At 43.9% G+C, this 19,649-nt stretch overlaps 1 protein-coding gene across 4 annotated transcripts in view; it reads right to left on the bottom strand.

The window, feature by feature from the left end:
- Nucleotides 1-19,649, bottom strand: part of C1QTNF7 (C1q and TNF related 7) — an 86,026-nt gene that overhangs the window by 12,646 nt on the left and 53,731 nt on the right. The window contains exon 1 of one of the 4 annotated variants that reach the window (XM_081149415.1): nt 4,640-4,974. The exons of the other annotated variants lie outside the window; for them this stretch is intronic. The gene's annotated coding sequence lies outside the window, so the exon portion shown is untranslated. Of the gene's footprint in view, nt 1-4,639; nt 4,975-19,649 lie in introns of those variants that run through there. 4 annotated transcript variants of the gene reach the window in all.

The following is a 19,649-nucleotide window of genomic DNA, read 5'->3' as shown; positions in this document are numbered from 1 at the left end:
TTATTGTGAAACCACATTTTTGAGGTTCAATTTATTGTGTTTAAAAGACCCCCCTTACTTAAAAATAACAAAGAGAATCCTCCCACTTTTCTTTCAGTTCTTTTATTGTTTTATTTGTTCATATTTAAAATTTGATCCATTAGATTTTTTTTCTGATGAAATGTATAAGATAGGGATCCAACTTCAGATTTCAATTTATGTGGAATAATTCCTCCTTCACCCACTGCCCCACTGGTTTGCAATGAACAGGTTATTTTTGGTGGGACTGACCTTTGTGTGTCATGGCTTTATAAAGATCACAATACTTTTTAACAGCTTTATTGAGATTTAATTTACACAGCATAAAACTGACCAACTTAAAGTATACAACTCAATGTACATCACAATCTAATTTTAGCACATTTTCAGAAAGACTCCTTATTCGCATTAGCAGCCACTTCTCATACAAAATGCTTTGAGAGATTGCATTGAATTATGCAAATTGATAGACAATGTGCTAAAATGTATTTTTCCCACCATTGTGCTTCTTTGGAGTTAGAAAATCAAAGCTCTGCAGACATTGGCCTTCTTGAACAGATCTGTCCTTGATGTTAACTGTAAATGACCTTCTAGTCTACTTTTCTGTGGAGATTACAAAGTAACAGGTTTTTAGTTTTTTAAAAGCATATCGAAAAAAATTACTTCGTGGTACTGTGGATTTCAGAACCTTCATGTTGATGTGTGTTTTGAATCTGTAAGACAGGAATGCAGTATACAATGTTTTGTAGATATTTTTTAGTGATGAGACCCTTTGTTCTTGCTAAGCTAGCCATGGAAAACACTTGGAGAAATATTGAATAAGTCAGTGCAAAAATTGAACTTCTAGGAAATGTGTCCACAGATAGAGATACTTCTGTAAACAGCATTTCTTCCATTTATTTAAAAAATAAAACAAACCCACGCATGTAGAGTCAACTAATATTTGACAAGGGAGCCTAGAATACTCAGTGGGGAAAGGGTAGTCTCTTCAGTAAACAGTGGTAGGAAAATGATATTCACATGCGAAAGGATGAAACTGGGCCCCTAACTTAAACCACTCAAAAAGGTAACTAGAAATAGACTAAAGACTTCAGTGTAAGACCCGAAACTGTAAAACCTCTAGATGAGAACAGGAAAAAGAAATCCTTGACCTTGGTTTTGGCAACAATTTTTTTAACATAGCATGAGAAACACAGCCACGAAAGCAAAAATAAACGAGCGGGGCTACAGCAAACTAAAAAGCTTCCACACAGCAAAAGAAACAATCAACAAGATGAAAAGGCAGCTTACAGAATGGGAGAAAATACTTGTAAACCATGTATCAGGTAGGGCATGACTATCCAACATATGTGAGGAACTCATACAACTCAACAGCAAAAAACAAGTAATCGGATTGAAAATGGGCAAAAGATCTGAACAGACATTATCCCAAAGAAGACATACAACCTGCCAACAAGCACATGAGGAGATGCTCGGCGTCACCAACTGTCGGGGAGATGCAGATGGGAACCACACGCGGTATCACCTCGCACCTCTCAGGGTGGCTCTTATCAAAATAGATGTGAGAACGAGTGTTGGTGATGTGTGGAGAAAAGGAAGCCTCATGCATTGGTAGAGCCACTGCGGAACACAGTAGGACAACTCAAAAACTATTCAAAAAGTTAAAAATAGAGCCCTCACATGACTCAGCCAGGCTGCTTCTGGAATGAAGTGAAAACAGAATATTGAAGAGGTATCTGTGCTCCGTGTTCAGAGCAGTATTATTCACAGAGGCCCAGGTGTGGAAGCAACCTAGGTGTCTATCGACAGACAAATGCGTGAAGAAATGTAGTATATACATACACAGGAATGCTCTTCAGCCAGAGAAAGAGGAAAATCCTGCCATTTGTGACAAAACAGATGAATCTGGAAGGCAGTATACTAAGTGAAATAAATCATACAGAAAGACAACTACTGTATGATGTCACTTATATGTGGAATCTAAAAAGCTGAACTCAAAGAAACAAAGTAAAATGGTGTTGCCAGGGGCTGGAGGAAGGTATTGGTCAAACGGGCAAACCTCCAGTTATAAAATGAATCTGTTTTGGGGATCTAATGTACAGCATGGTGTCTATTATTAACAATCCTGTATTATATACTTGAAAGTTGCTTAGAGGGTCAATCTTTTTTTAAAAATATGTCTTTATTGACTTTAGAGAGAGGAAGGGAAAGGGAGAGAGAGAGAGAGAGAGAAACATCAATGATGAGAGAGTCATTGATCGGCTGCCTCCTGCACCCCCCCGGGGATCGAGCCTGCAACCCAGGCACCTGCCCTGATGGGGAATCGAACCTCCATCTGCTGGATCCCAGGTCGACGCTCAACTGCTGAGCCACACCCAGACGGATGAGAGTCAATCTTAATTGTTCTCACTATACACACAAAATGATAATTATTGGAGGTGATTTGATGAATGTGTTAACTAATCTGATTGTGGTAATCATTTCCCAATAACCAGGATTATAAATCCACAAGAGACTGTATCAAATCTTCACATTGTTCCTGTTACACTTACACAATGTTATATGTCAGTTATATCTCAGTAAAGCTGGAGAAAAACCTGTAGTTGGTAGATATGTACAAGGGCACAGCTGCTGTGCAAAACAGTATGGTGATTCTCGCAAAAATTTCATCTAGAATTACCTAGTTAAGACCCTGCAAATCCCCTTCTGGGTATTACCCCAAAGAAGTAAAAACGGGGACTCCTCAAAAAGATATCTGCACACCCATGTTCATACCAGTGTTATTCACAACAGCCAAGAGCTGAAAGCAACCCAAGGGCTACCAACAGATGAATGGATACACAGAATATGGTACATGCAAAACAATGGAACATTATTCCACCTTTAAAAGGAAACAAATTTTCACACATACTGCAACATGAAGGAATCTTTTGTAAAACTGAATTTATTGGGGTGACACTGGTTAACAAAACTATACAGGTTTCATGTGCACAATTCTGCAGCACATCATCTGTACACTGTATTGTGTGTTCACCATCCCAAGTCAAATCTCGGTCCATCACCATTTATCTCCCCCATCCCCTCCTCCCCTCCCCTCCCCACTCCCCCTGGCAATTGCCACACTGTGGTCCTTGTCCATGGGCTCTTTCTCTATTTTCTTATTTTTTTGCTCAATCCCTCCAGCCCCCTCAGCCTCCCTCCACCCTGCCTGCTCTCTATCTATGAGTCTGTCTCTCCTCTGAGGAAGAATTTTGAAGACTTTATGCTAAGACAAATGTTGTATGTTTCTACCTACATGATGTAACTTGAACAGTCAAAATTGTAGAGACCGGAAGCAGGGTAATGATCGCCCGGTGGTGGGGGAGGAGGGAGGGAGGGGTCAGTGTTGAAAGAGTATGGAGCTCTAGTTGGGAAAGAAGAACAGGTTCTGGGGATGGACGGTGCTGTGATGGTTGTACAGCACTGTGAATGCCCTTAATGCCACAGAACTGAACACTTACATGGCAAATGCTCTGTTCTGCATATTTTACCACAATTAAAGATACTAAATAAGAAATATTGGGGGGGTGGAGAAAACATACTGGTTTTCTTCTTACTGTGCTAGGTGTTTTAGAGACAACATATTCATAATCCCAGCACCACTTTCATTTTACAAATAAGAAAGTGGAGACTAAGAGCTCAAGTCCACACGGCCATAGACGCGGCCCAGGCAGGATCCCAAACTGAGCTCTTTCTGTTTCCTAGCACTTGAGTTCTGGCCTATATCACGTGAGGGAAACTGTAGCATTGCTTCACGACAACGGGCTGGACTTGATTATTAATTCAAGTTGAAAATGTGTTTTGTCTGGAAGTTGTTAGGAAGAGGAAAGGTAACCAGGGGCAGCCAAAATGAGACGTATCCTTGGCCTGCAGAGAGAGAGACTTCACAATAGCAGGCTTTTCCTTCTCTAGCTGCATGGGGGGTGGCCCTGGGAGAGAGCCAGGGTCGGGGCCTTAGGTGTTTGTGCCCTTCGGCCTTGTGGTCCCTCATCTCCGATTGCGAGGCTCCCGCTTTCCTCTCCGGAGCTGCTCCTCCTGTTGGCCACGCACCACCTCCCCTTGCCCTGTCACCACGCCTCCTGCAAGACCACTCACCACACTGTTGTGGCTCTTTACCTGCTTTTTCTCCACCCACATATCAACTCTGTATCACCAACCTCTAGGACAAAGACTGGCCTAGAGTAGAGGCTCCACAAAGGTTGAATGAAGAAAAATATTCATCAGCATTTATTTTTATCAACAGCGTTGGCTGCTTTATGTAAAGAGCCATGATGACACACACGGCAGTGATAAATATTGACATCTGCCCAACATATTGTAGTCAACAGAGCAACATTAAGTCCATATCATCTTCCCAAAGACCCTTTTGTGGTGGATTGGACAGGGAGCTGATGTCCAGGGAAGTCAGGTCACTTCCTTACGGTCCTAAAGCCAGTGTCAGACCATAGATTTGAACTCAGGTCTTCAGTTTCATGGCTTCCTCTTACAGAGCTGTCTGTTAAATACACTCAGAAGCTCCCATATGACACGGGCATGGTACCTACATTTGCAGAAATTCCCAAAGAAAGGACAAGCACCATACCTTGCGCTGGGATGGTGGGTCGCTCCAAGATTCTAAATCCACAGGAGACCGAGGATCTTTCATGAGAGCTCAGCGAGAAACTTGCTCTGGTACCAGACAGAAAAACAGATCCAAGTTCTCAGAGGTTTCCAAATAGTTGTGCTAAAAATAATGTTCTCCTTTAGTCCCAAAGAGTCAGAGGCCCTGGAAGTCATTCATCAAGGGAGGTGCAGCCCAGGGTTGGTTAAAACTACGGCTTTGTTTGACATAAATCTTGAGTGCCTGCTTTTGTTGACCAAGTTGAGAGGCGCCTTCATTGCTGTGTGCAGGGGCCCCCTGTTCAGATTTGTTTACCTAATTTTCCCAGCTCTTCATTTGTTTTCCACTGAGTGGATGTTTCAGGAAAAACATTACTCACTGACTGGAAATTAGTCATTAACTTAGAAAAAAAAGAGTCATTTTCTATTTGAGAATTTTCAAGGTAGGACCTTCAGACCCTGGGCGTGGGGCGGTGTCTCGGGCAGTAACAAGGAGAGGTGTCCCTATTCTGGTAAACGTGGCAGGAACATGGCCCTCGCTCTACATGCTGCAAAGTGAAGCAAAGTTATGAGCACGGTGCTGATGTTTTCTTTGTTCTCTGCTGAATGGAGAAATAATCGGGTGCTCTTAGCAGACTAACACGTCTTTGTTCCCCTAGAGAGCTGATCGGTACAACTCCCAGGCAGGCTGGTGCCTCAGATCCTTTGCCGACTTGTCCCTGATGCCCTCGATTTCTTCGTTTCCTTCTGATCGGTACTGAGAGCTCCTTAGCCGCAGCGCTACGTAATCCATGATGTCATTTATGGAAGTGAAGTGAATGAAAAATCTTGTTTTTATCTTGCTTTTCCCACCACTTTTTCTCAAGCAATTGAGAATGCTAATTGGGAGAAATATTCCCAAAGTTGGGGAAGTGGACACGGGCCGCAAATTTGACCCCGAAGCTTGGTGGGCTCCCCATTCCCACGAGCTTCATTTCCTTGGCTGTCCACCCTCCCCCTGGAGGAAACGGCCTCATGAATTTGTGGGCCGACCGCAATCTGAAGGCCATCACAGGGTGGCAAAAACAACCCCTTAAACACAGAAGAGAGGCACAGGTTTCTGCCAACTTAGAGTAAGGTCTTTTTTATTTCTTAATTAAATATATTTGACATGTAGCCTTATATATGTTTAAGGTGTGCAGACTGTCACCTTGAGAAAAATTTATATATTGTCACACGGTTGCCATTGTAGGCTGTTTATCACGTTACGCAATTACAGGACATCATTATTGTCGACATTCCTTATGCTGTGCATCAGATCCCTACGGCTTACTTACTACTCATTACAAGTTTGTGCCCTTCAACCCCATCCACTCATCTTCGCCCCTCACCCCCTGGTAACCACCATTTTACAGAGTAGGACCCTAATCCGAAAGAGCCCTTGGTGTGTTTCCTCATTGTCAAAATACAATGGCTGTCCTTGATTATGTCCAGCTTCCCTCACAGCTCTGAATATTCTCTAACAGAGCGCTTGTGCCTGATGCGGTAGGATTTAGGAAACGGAGGCACCGGTCTCCTGGAAGGAGATTTTTGTTGTTATTGAGAGAAATCCCTCCAGTGAGTTCTCGTGAAAAGCCCACCCCTGGAGTTTGATGTCTTATGTGATCACAGAAACTGGAGAAGTCTGAAGGCAGAGGGCTGCCTGGAGAAGGGGAGCGGCGTAGGGTCAGCTGGTGGAGAGACGCGGATGCATAAGTTTCCCCAAGAGGCAGGTGGCACCGAGGCTGGCAGCTGGGGTTGGGCCGTTTATGGGAACCTGTTGAGCCAAGAGGGAGTCTTTCCAGGGTAAGAAAGCCAGTAAGAAGCCACTGAGTACATCACTGAGTACGGAAGCTGAAGCTGGTGTGGGGACAATGCAAGGTGTCAAGGAGTGACTCACCCATGTCAGGAAACTGTGCAGGGCGGAGGTCCCCCAGAAAGCCCCTCATGACCCTGGGAATGTGTTCGACCAGAGAGAGCCAGCATTTAAAGATCTGGGGCACACAGCAGGCATCGGCAGCCAGGGGAGAGCCGTGCAAAGAGCAGCTATTCAGTAAAAGTACTTTGGTGATGTGTTTCTAATTCTCCTACCCCCATCTGACTCTAGACATGCACCAAGTGGAAGGAGGGTGGGAGAAGGTGAGCATGAAAAGCGCAGCACAGCCTGAGCTGAAGACATGAAAAAACAAAAACAACAACAGGCTTTGCACTGGATGTGTAACTGAAGTCTCAGCTTAGATTTATCGTTTTTAAATATCTGAAAATAAGTCACAGTTGACTAATACGATTGTTCATGTGCCTGAAAGCGACTAGATAGTAAGGAATTTGCCCAAGATCTCATGAAAAGGCAGGAAAGAAAGATCCAACCGAATTTGACCAGAAGATTGATAGGAGAAAAATGAAGTTGTTTCTTACTTACATCCTATGAGACCATCTGATAAATTCAGTAAACTCTGGAGAGTGTACTAAGGAAAAGCAAAGGGTGTTATGCGAGCATTTAGCAGGAAGACTTAGTTGAGACTATGGGTCCAGCTTGCCTAAAGAAAGGACATCTGACCTGAAACAAGAAAGAGGAGCAGGCGTTAGCCAGGAAGAGGGGTGGGAAAACGCCTCCAGGCTGCGGAAATGCCACACGCAAAGGCCCTGAGGTAGAATGGTTTTGAAAGAAGGCCATTCATTGAAAGGAACAAAAGAGAACATGTGCCTGGACCAGGCAAGGCTCTTCTCGCCATGGGAGGTTCTGGTTTTGATCCTGGGGGTAGTAGTGATACTACTGTAATTAACCAACTTATTAATTAATTAAGAAGAAAGGAGCAAATAGAGGCATACCATTTGTGCCAGAAAGCTGCAGTTTAACACTCCCAGGTCTGTTCCCTGCAGATCTGGGGGAAGGGCCTGGACGAAGGAATAATAGACACATGCCCGGTAATGAAGTTTAAAGGACCCAAAGAAGGTGCTTGTCTGTCAGTCAGTCCCACCTGGGAATGGGTCATTGGCTAGAACAGGTGTCGCCACTGCAAAGGTGCAAAATCTGAGATACATAAGCTCCTAAACCAAAGGAATTTCCTCTCTAGACCCTCTTGCTCCCTTGGGTCTCTTGTCGCAGGGGGTGGCTCTCACACTCGGCACCTGCCCACATGCCCACAGCCATGTGGACCCCCGTACAATGGGCTAATGGATTACAACTAGCCTGAAGCTCTGCCAGACTCAGCTTCACCATGGCAGGGGAACTGGACACGGGCTTTGCTTTTAGCTCTGCTGGATCCCCAGCTGCACCTTTTCCAGAACTGGTTTAAGGGAAATGGGACTTTGGAAACTGAGGGATATAACCCTACACAAATAAAAATCACCCATTCTCCAGTGCAAGTCTTAAAAAATTCTTTTTCTCAAGATATTGTATGAACCCCACTCCCATTAGCAACAGATAAATCCCACCCCTGCAATTCTCTGATCACAGAAGGAGCCCCTGAAAAGCTGTAAGTGAGGTTTTACGGGTCATGCTATCAACTCCCCCTTAACCCTAGTTCAGTTACAATAATGAAGGTATAAGTAGAGGTGATGCCTGTTTCCACTTTCCTGGCTTTTCAAGGTGAGTTAAAAAAGATATAAAGACACAGTGTGGTTTCTGAACGGAATCTGCTTTCATTGTAGGGGAAGATGTGAGTCCTTATGAGAAAAGCAGTTTGCATATTTAGAAAAGAAACTTCACCCATTCTTCCAATGAACAAATGTCACAGCCCTGCCATGTGCCAGGTCTGCCCCAGGCCCTGGAGATGAGTCGCTCCTCGAGGAGGACAGACTCCCCAGGCGCCTGGAGCTCACGTCCCGGGGGGATTTCACATCATTAGGGAAGGAGGAAGGCTCCGAGGTCATCGGCCTGATGTCCCCATTTTGTAGATAGGGAAACAGATTCAGTGAGAAATGATTTGCTCCAAGGTCACTTTTATACACAAGGCCATAGGTAGGTCTTGGGTCTCTTGTATTATTTATTTCTAAGATTCCTCTGCAGAGCAGAGCAGAGCAGAGCCTCTCCCCAAGACCCGATTCCTAACTTCACACGGACAAGACACCACAGTATCTATTTAAAGACATAAATATCCATTATTGTGTGCAGTTGGGAATTAACAGTATAGCATCATCCCAGATATAATACTCGATCTTTGTCTTTGTGCCCAAAACATCACTTCTCATATTTTATCTCATAAGAAATTTTTAAAAATTACAGACAATTTCAAACATATATCAAAATAGAGATCAAATGAACGGTGGGTTCCCATGAACCTCCCACCCAGCTTAGCAGTCCCCCACGGGAAGTCGTGTTTCATGGACGCGCCCATTTACTGGTCTTCCCTTTCCCCTCAAATCCCACACATCGTATCATTTATTCCGTAACTATTTTGGGAAAACCTAGACATTTTATCATCTTGGATAATAACAGAATGATGGACACCATCCATCTCTGACGGCCCTTGAGGCCTTTTAACCAAAACGATGGGCATACTTTTCAGATCAGTAAAAAAATGCCTTAAAAGCACTTTAACACAAGCTGCTATATTGTGCACTAAATGCTCCAAAATGTAATTTTATGTGGCTGTCAAGATGTGTCAGTGAAGTTTCCAGAGAGCAGGGGGAGCTCTCCAATGGCTTGTTGCAGAAATTCCAAGAAGACCCGGGTGCTGGGCAAGAGGCTGCGGAGAGGCCCTCAAGGTCGCCCTGTGAAGATGGGGCGTGGGCCCGGCGCTCCGGCTGTGGGCTCACCAACAAACCTGCCTCGCCGCCAAGGTTCTTCAGGAAACACTGCAGGACCGGGGCTTCTTCAAACTCCTAGGCAATCCTGGAGTCTTAGAATCAGAAAGCTAGCAGGAGCATTTTCCTGAGAAATGTTTGGCACTTGAGAGATAACTTTGTTTTGCATGTGTGTGTTCTTTATTTTTTAAAAAAGAGAGAGATAACCGACCTATCACATTATATTAGTTTTGGGTGTACAGCCTCTTGGGTTGATTTTGTGTACGCTGCGAAATGATCACCACAGTAAGTCTAGTTCCCATCTATCGCCTCGCATAGTTACGATTTTTTTTCTTGTGAGGAGGATTTTAAGATTTACCTTCCTGACAACTTGCAAATATGCAATACAGTCTTATTACCTATAGTCACCATCCCGTGCATTATGTCCCAATGATTTTTATAATTGGAAATATGTTTCCTTTGACCACCTTCACCCATTTTACCCCACTCCCTCAGCCCTCCCTCTGGCAACCATCCATCTGATCTCTGAGCTTGGTTTTTGATTTTTAAAAAAGATTAAAGATTTCGCATGTAAGTGAGATCATATTGTATTTGCCTGTGTTTGACATTTCACATAGCATAACGCTCACAAGGTCTATCCGTGTAGTCACAGATGGCAAGATTTTATCTTTTTTATTCAGACATCTATTGAGGGACTCTAAGGCTGTTTCTGAGTTGCTGCATTTTTTTTTATTTTTATTTTTGAGTTGCTGCATTTTTGAAGGATGAAAAATAAAAAGTAGTTAACATTCATCAAGGGTTTATCATGGCGAGACACTTTCCATGCATTTCTTCTTTATTTTTACCATGAGCCTATGAGGTAGCTGCTACTGACACAGTTGTAATTAGCTAATTATTAATAACAGGAAAAGAGCAAAGGGAAGGCCAGACATTACAGGCATGTTCCCTGCAAAACACTGGAGGAAGGGGACTGGACAAAGGGAAGATAGACACATGCCCAGTCAAGTTGGGATGACTGGGGATAGTGTTCGCTGTCAGGCACACCTGGGAACAGAGGTCATTGGCCAGGATGGGCTTGGCCACGGCAGAGAAGTAGAAATTTGGGATATATAATCTCCTGAACAAAGAGTTCTCTCTTGTTTCCTCTTGATATGCTTGGCTCATGGCTCACACTTGGTTTCTTGCCATTCTCCTGTGTGGCCCACGGCCATGTGGACCCCCTCCCCCCACAATCCACTAACGGACTGAACTAGCCTGATGCTGAACTGGACCCGTCTCCAACCTGGAAAAAAACTCTGGACCCTGGCTTTGCTTCTAGCTGTACTGAAACCCCAGCTACACTTCTATGACTGGCCTAAGGGAAATGGGACTTTAGAAATCCAGAGATTTAATCCCACACAAACCAAAATCATTCGTTCTTCTGTGTGAGTCTCAGAAAATTCTTTTTCTTGGGATATTGTAAGAAGTCCACCCCCAGCAGCACCCAGTGGGATCAAGGACCCCCGCCCCTTACCACCACTTTGTCCGATATCACTATGACTTCTCCATGATAAGTGAGGGGTCTGAGGTTAGGGACAGGTTGGCACCACAGGTAAGGGCAGAGGTGGACTCCAAAACCCTAGTTTTAGTTTATTTTTTCTGTCATTTTTTGTTCTCTCTGTGTGTGTACATAGATCTGTTGTTCAAATATTTGTAATGTTGCTCATATACGGTTGCTGTTTGCTTTTTCTTTCTTTTTTAAAAATTGAAATATATTGATACATAATAGCGTGCAATTTAAGGTATACAACACGTTGATTTGATATTTATGTATTACAATATGATTGCCACTGTAGCAATAGGGCCTCTATTACATAATTACCATTTCTTTTTTGTAGTGAGAATAATTAAGTTCTAGTCTCTTAGCAAGTTTGCTGATATAATACAAGACTGTTGTCTATATTTACTAAACTGGGCATTAGATCTCAAGGACTTATTTAATTAGTTGGAAGTTTGTACCCTTAAATAACATCTCTCCTCTTCTCACAACTCCAGACACTGGTAACCACCACTCTACTCTCTGTGTGTTTTTGGCTTTTTAAAATAGTCCTCATATATGTGATATCATGCACCATTTATCTTTCTCTGCCTGACTTATCTCACTTAGCATAATGCCCTCAAGGTCCTTCCATATTGTCACAAATGGCAGGATGGCCTTCTTTCTCAAGGCTGAATACTGTTCCATTACAGAGACCACCTCTTCTTTACCCATTCAACCGCTGATGGGCACTTAGGTTGTTTCCACATCTTGGCTATTGTGAATAGTGCTGCAGTTGACATGGGGGTGCAACTATCTCTTCAATACCCTATTTTCATTTCATTCAGATATATACTCAGAAGTGGAATTGTTGGATCATCTGCTTGCTTTTTTTTTTTAACCTAATATTACTTCATAAGCATTTCTCCTCTGTTATCTTCTGGAACCATGAATGGCCAAACAATATATCAATGTACTATAATTTATTTAATCTCTTTCACTCTTAGTTTTGGACAATTAAGCTATTGTCATTTTTTTCCTATTATAAATGAGATTACATTGAAAATTTTTGTGCATAAGCCTTTATTCCTATTTAGGATTATCTCCTTAGGATAAATTCCCAGAAATGGAATTACTAGGTCAAAAGATGTGGATATTTTATGTCTCTCTCGGTACATGCTGCCAGACTGCTTTCCAAAAAGCTGCATTTACACTGCCCATCCTGTGTGAAAACAGAATCTAGGGGCAAGTAAGCTTCGCAATAGGCAACAAGTAAGCTCCGCAATAGTCAGCCACATCCCGTGGCTCTAGAACACAGACAGAGCCACGGGATGTGTGGTCTGGAAGTAACTTCAGAGGTCGATGAAGCTGACCTCCACTGATGCTTGACCACAGATGTGTGTTTTGTGGAGTAAACATCAAAACTTGTTCCCAGAAGTATCGCCAATTGTACTGCCTCTGGGTTGGGTGGCTCCAAATTCTCTGCACACCCTCAGCCAGAGGTTGAGCCCTGTTCATTGGTAATTTCACAGAACTAGTTCTGTGCTAGGAACATTAAGGTGCTCAACCTACCTTGTCAGATTGGAGATAGGTGATGAGACACCCTGCCTGGGTTGAAGTAATCTCATCGTGTCCCTGGGTAGACAGCTCAGGAGGACACGAGAGGCAGCTTGGTGTTGGGACAAAACTATCACCCCCTGGTGTGGCTGGGGCTCAAGGGCACCAGAGACCCTCTGTCATCAGGCTCCTCTTCTATGGGATCTTCGAAGTGTGGAACATTATTTTTTCCCCCCTTACTATGTTTTTTGGTTTGTTTTTTATTCGATAAGTATTCTTTTTCCCCCCTCAGTTGATGGGTTTATTAAGATTTTTTAAAAATTTATTTTATTGTTGAGAGATCTATAGATGTCCCCATGAGTGGATAAAAAAGCTGTGGGATATTTATACCATGGAATACTATGCAGCTATAAAAAAGAAGAATCTCTTACCCTTTGGGACAGCATGAATGGACCTGGATAATATTATGCTAAGTGAAATAAGTCAGTCCGAGAAAGGCAAATTTCACATGATCTCACTTATATGTGGAATCTAAGGAACAAAATAAATTGATAAGCCAGATAGGAACACAGACATGACAGCGTGAAACAGATTGACAGATCTCAGAGGGAAGGCGGGAAGAAGGGAGGAAAGAGATTGACCAAAGAAAATGGGGGACATTCTTAAAAAGCTTTCCAGGAGTCCTTACTCAAGGATCAAAGAATCACATGACCAAGGAGGTGGTAGAATCCATTTCTATCTCTTCCACACCCAAGGTGTCAGCCCTACTAGTCCTCCAGTCAAGGCTCTGCACTGACCCAGGCCTACTGGTCACCTTTTCCCTGGACATTTGTTGCAGTCTGAACTTAGGCTGTCTAGGACCTACCACTTCTCCAGGTCCAGCTGAAAGCCAGTTCTGCTAACTCTAGGTGGTCTATTCATTCCATGCAGGTCTATCCAGCATCTCCCTGTCCCAGGCACTGACCAGGCGTGGAGGCCCAGAGTTAGATAAGATCATTCTGGTCCTCACACCTACTTCATTTTCTAGGAGCTCTGTGACTTTGCATGTTGTTGCTCTCTTTCAACCTGCAAGATCTTTCTCTCTGTTTCTTCACCTGGTTCAACCCCACACTCATTTATAAAATCACCATTAATCTTCGACTGTGTGCCCAGGCATTAGCCAACACCTTTGAGCAGACTCGACGAGGCCTCTGAGTCTGCAGTGGGCTAGGGAGCTAGACAGCAGTCAGGATTTTCACTATTATTAGTTTTGTTTTATACACAGAAAAAACTGAGGCACAAAGAGTATCTGTCTGAGACCACACAGTGTTAGACTCTTAACCACAACATTTTATGACCTCTTTTCATTAATTTTATACACACAAAAGACAGCAAGTTCTACAAAGAAAAAGAAGAGGGGTTGGAGACAGAGACTAAAAAGGGGGACCTAGTTTAATTTCAGGAATCTGGGAAGGCCACTCAAAGGAAGGGGCATTTAATGGGATTCCCTAGGATGACTTAGCCAGGTGAAGACAGCAGAGGAGCTCTCCAAGAAGGGAGAACAGAGCAACATGTGTAAAGGTCCTGGGGCAGGGGAGGGCTTTGGGAATTCTAGAAAATGAAAAGACAGTGGGTTGGCACTTTAGTATAAGGCGATCAGCAGAGGAGGTCAGAGAAGTAGGCGAGGTAAAATCACTTCAGTGCTTTGAAGAATGTAGATTTTATTTTAAGAGCAATGGGAAAGGAAATCATCATCTTTATGCTTAAAATGGTGGCTTTGGCTGGAGCACGGAGAATGGGCTGGGGAGGCTGATGCAGCCAAGCAGGCAAGAGATGATCATGGTTGTTCACTGGTGGCAGGAGATAAACAGAGACAGAGAGATTTTGAACATATTTTTGTTTAAGCTCTGATGGATCAGATAGTTTCCTATGGGAAGCCCCTTCTACACTCATCAACGCCAGCCACCTCGAGAGCACCTTCTCTCTGTTCTTGTGGCCTCCCACCTTAGATCTTATGGGTGACAATCTCCATTTATCTCGTCTGCTTCCTCTCCAAAGCAACCTCTTATGAGGTTTCATCCCCATTTTGCAGATGAAGAAACAAAGGCATGAAGGGCCAGTTGCCTTTATCTCACTCATGTAACTATAATATGCTAGACCTCTGGCTTGAATCCAGTTCCAAAACATTTTCATTATCCCCAAAGGAAACCCTGTACCCATTAATCTGTCCCTCCCCATTTGTCACTCCCACCGCCAAGCCTTGGCAACTACCAGTCTGCTTTCTGCTGGTGACAAAAGACTGAGGGAGAACACCCAGCTACGCTTTCTGTCTGCACCTCCTACCAGCTTGCACATTAGAGGAGCAGGGCCGCAGTGTGGATCATCACCGAGTTTAAAATCCTGGCACAATGCAGGCAGAGCAGGTGTGCAGGGAACTGCACCAAGCCGTCAGACGGCGGGACAGACAATGGGATGCTGTTCCGCCAGGAAAACAAACAGGGTGCTGATGCAAACTGCAGCATGGACCTCGAAAATGTTATTCTGAGCGAAGGAAGCCGGACACAAAGGCCACGCAGCGCAGGAGTCCATCCGTGTGAAATGCCCGCAGTCGGCGGATTGGCAGAGACAGGAGGCAGGCTGGTAGCTGCTGAGACTGGCGGCCGTGGGATGAGCAACGGGAGGGCCTGCTCCACGGGCCCGGCTTTTCCCTGGGGCTGAGGACAGTGTTTCTGAACCTGATGGGCGTGGTGGTTGTTCAACATTGTTAATGTGCCAAATGCCACTGCAGAATATTCACTTTAAGATGGTGAATCTTCTGTTATGCGAGTTTCACCTCAATAAAAAGTAAAGCATTGGAATGAGCTGCACTAGCTTCAGATTAGTGTTTGAGGAGAAAGGAAAGGGTCAGTATGGAATTTTAGCTAAGCCTATAATTTTTTATTTCTTTATAAATAAATAAATAAATAAATAAATAAATATTTTAAAATTTCTTTATAAAAGATCACAAGCAAGTCCCCCAAACCTACCATTACTTGGATTATCGCTGAAAATTCTCTGTACAGAGAAAGGTAGCTAAGACAGGATAGGGCGCAATCGCTGAGCGTGAAGGCCAAGTTGGCCAAATTTCAGCCTAATTCTCCTTCCACTAGAGCCTGTGATGTTAAAAGGAGGGGCTTCAAAGTCGTGAGAGCAGATGCGCTGTGCTGTGGCCACCCTTCCTGTCTTAGAAGGAACGCCACGTCAGGGTGAGCTCTAAGAAGCCGCAGGAATCAGCTTCTCATAATCAGTCTCTCTTCCCTCAGATGGAAAGGATGCGCCTGAGACGCCGGCGCCCCCCAGGGTGGAGGGGGGGCCCCCAGCTGAGGCTGAACTGAATGCCGTGGGAAGAGCTGGGCTGTGATGGGGGAGTTGCCCAGGCTTGCGGGGAAGTGGAGCTCAGGCACCAGCGCTTACCGAGAGGCCCCTGGACCCTCCCCTGTGCACCTGTCCAGGCAGCTAACTTTCCGAATCGCCTCTTGGGTGCGTGTGTTGTAGCTGAGAAAATAGAGGCTCAGGTGAGGAACATGGCCAAGGCCACAGAGGGACCAAGACAGAACTGGGACTCCAACCTGGCTTGCCTGGCGCCAGAGCCTGTGCTCACTGCGGCGCCTGCAGCCCGAGGACAGACCGTGGCACATAGAACGTGCTGGGTAAGCACCTGCTCAATGAATAAATGAATGTAGCGAAGTGAAATAATCCTTTAATGGCTCTGTAGTTGGGTAAAGATACACAGAATTCAAACCAGGTAGGGGGCAGGCATGTTCCCAGGTTATTTGTGCAAACACAAAGTGACACAATCTTTTAGCAGTGCACAATTTATATTGACAAATACGTATGAAGAGTCTGAAAATTGCGCAAGCCCTTTGTCTCAACAATTCCACTCTTATAATTTAATTTGAAGAAAATAAAAAGAATTGTAGGCAAAGCTACATACACAATGGTGATCACAGCATAACCTACCTTTTATTTTTCCCTTATAAATGATTTGTTCTATATAGACTGGTTAACTCAATGGCACATCAACTGAAGGACTATTTTACAGCCATTAAAATTTATATTCTGTAAGAACAGTTAATGATGAAGGCAAATGTTTATAATATATTAAAGAATAAAAGTAGGCTACCAAACAGTGTCTCTAGTGCTGGAACATTCATTCCGGCTTAAAAAATAATAGATGTATCAAAAAGATGAGAAGCCTCAATACCAAAATATCAATGTGGCTATATCACCATGTGAAGCGTTATGGATCATTTATATTTTCTACTTTCATTTCTATTGCTTTTCAATTTTCTGCCAGGGGCAATAAGCATTTTTCTTTGGGGTTCGAAAAGTCAACAAATGCTACATAAAAACAAACAAACAAAAACAACCTTCGCTCTACCCACCCAATGGACAATATCCTGTGTAAATGAAAAAATACCCTTTTTCTCAGAAGATAAAGCACTGATAATATAAAAGATCATTTTGTGGATATGTATCTCAGTGTATTTTCTCTCTCTTTCTTCCCCTTTCTTTCTTTCTTTGTTTGTTCTCCAATGTATAGTTTTAGCTCCCCTCTTCCTGTAGCCAGATTTAAGCATTTGGTGAGAGTCCCACATTTCTCCCCTCCCCCTTCTCATTAAGGAATCTGAAAGCTAATGGTCTTGGATTGTAGACGTCTGGGAATGGCCACAGCTTTGAATTTGTTTTGTGAAAAGATGTATTTGTTCAGTTGAGCGAGTGTGAAGCAAATGCTTTCAGCGTGTCTATTAATCTTAGTGGCCTGAGTGATGTAAGGCTATGCTCGCTCATGTTTTATGATGTTTGGTTTCATGAAAATATGTTTGGTTTCAAGGCATTGGCCCCTGTTCTCTGTTGACGGGAAACGAATTTGGAGTATGGAAGGCATCTTGATTTTTGCCCAAACCGCGTTTGGTTTTTAATCATCAACTGGAACTCTGTGATGGTTATGACTAATACATTTTGTGAGTTCATGAAAACATTTATTTTAATCAAAAAACCCCAATAGAGCAGCATTAGAACCGGAATGTTCGACACTATGTTTTGCCAAAAGACTCCCCCTGGAGGGTGTTAGGGATAGATTTGGACGCCTGTTGCTGCTTATCACTGAGGAGAGGTGGAGGCATCTCCATTTAGGCCGCAGATCTAAGGGGTAAAGGAGGGAAAACTAGGGGAGATTCTAGCAGAGCCGGGGAACGGAAGGCTGGTTTATAATGGCTGAGACGCAGGTGGAATTCTCTTGGAATTACACCAGAGTTGAGGTTACTAATGTGCATAAGGATATAAAATTTGTTTGTATCCCCAAGAGTCATGTTAGAACATTCTTTATCTTCAATCGGCTTCAGAAATATGAGATGGGGCAAAGCTCGTGTTACAGTGTTTAGTGAAAACGTCCTAACACACAAATATGCTCACAGGATTTTGTAAGGAGAAAAATTAAAAGAAAACACACACACAAAGAAGATCAGAGAGACATGTAATAAAATATTTTGTTGTATGATCATAAAAAATATTTGTTGCTCTCTACCTTTCTCTATTTTCTGAAATTTTAATAATCACGCACCCTTTTTTATAATAAAGGACTCGTTCATTCATCCAACAGGCAGGTGCCAATCCCTAAGGTTAGAGATTAAAAGTTGATTAAGCCCCTTATCTGCCATGAAGAAGCTTTTATTGCTCTTGGGGAGAAAGACAAATAGATAAGAAGTGAATGGTTACCGGGGTGGGGGGAGAGGTATATTTGAGGTCAAAGCGTGAATCACAAAAAGCAGTGGCCATTCTACTTATGTGCAGAGACAAAACTTAAAAATAATTAAGTACACATGACCATCATGACAAGGTCCTGTGCGCCTGAAAGAATATCATCCCTTGGAGTCTGGGTTGTTCTCTTTAGTTACGTGTGTTTCAGAGGATGCGACCTAAGACTGAAGATGACCCATTTTGTGGGGGGCTGAGGGAGGAGCCTCAGTTTCCTCGGCTCTGTTTCTCAGGCAAGCGCCCAGAAATGTGGTCCTTCAGCCCCCTGAAGCCTTTCTCCCTCTGCAGCGGCTGTCATTTCGCCCACCACTCCCTGGGTTCTGTGGTGTTGATGCAGTTACCTCGCCCCCGCAAATCATGTTTTAGGTGATCCTCCTTTGCAATCTTCACTATAGCTGAAGGCTGTCCCTAATGGGAGGAAGCTGAGTGATAAAGGACCAACAAATTGCTTAGAAGAGAGAAGAGGGATCTGGGCTGGGCCTCCAGGGGTCTTCCAAAGAGAGAGTGCATTCGCTTGGACTTAGAGTTGTTTATTTTGGATGGTGAGAAGTCTTTTTGGGGTGTTTGTTCATTTTCAGCATTCCATCCATCTTGTAAGCGGTTGATTTTGCTCACATGGGTTATCTCCGGGTTAAAGGCGTGCTCTTCGTTTCTTACACAAACATTTATTTAGTCTCTACTATGTCCCTGGCCTGTTCTCAGGGCCGGAGGGATAGCAGTCCACAGCAGATAAGGTCCTACCTTCGTGGAGAGATGGATGATAACTCCCTAGGGAAACCAGTGATAAGGTGCTGTGAAAGGGGTGGTGACGGAGGGGCTGCATGCGGAGGCCGCCTCCTCTTACTGTAAGTCCCCAGTGCTGCTGCTGCTCGTTTTCACCCGTTTTGGTGTCTGTTGTCTGGGTAGGTGGACACCTGGGCTTTGGAGTCAGAGCCACCTGGGTCCTAATCACAGGCCTGGTGCCCACCAGCATTGCTGTGTGACCTCAAGAGTGTCACATAACTAATCTGAGCCTCAGTTTCCTCATCTGTTTTTCGGGCAAGCATGCCCCCTGCCAGGTTAGCTGTGATGGTGAAATGAGTTCAGGTGGGTAAAGTATGTGGAACACATCAGGTACTCAAAACTAAGGGGGGTTGGTACTTTTTTTAAAAATGCTGTTTCCGTTTCCTATTGCTGGCTCTGTGGGGACTGCTGGGATTCTAAATATATCAGCTTTCTCCTCCTGTATTATCTCTAGGAAAGTAGCCATACAGGTACACAGTGTCTTTGCAAGCTGTCTTACAGCTTTATTCACGTCCAGGCACGGTAAGCTGAAGAGTGTCCACGGCCTAACCCCCAGCGTCGGTGAATATGTTACCTTGCGCTGCAAAGGGGCTTTGCA

The sequence above is a fragment of the Miniopterus schreibersii genome, assembly GCF_964146895.1.
Source record: "Miniopterus schreibersii genome assembly, chromosome: 1".
Lineage (NCBI taxonomy): Eukaryota > Metazoa > Chordata > Mammalia > Chiroptera > Miniopteridae > Miniopterus > Miniopterus schreibersii.
This window is presented reverse-complemented; position numbering and strand designations above follow the sequence as displayed.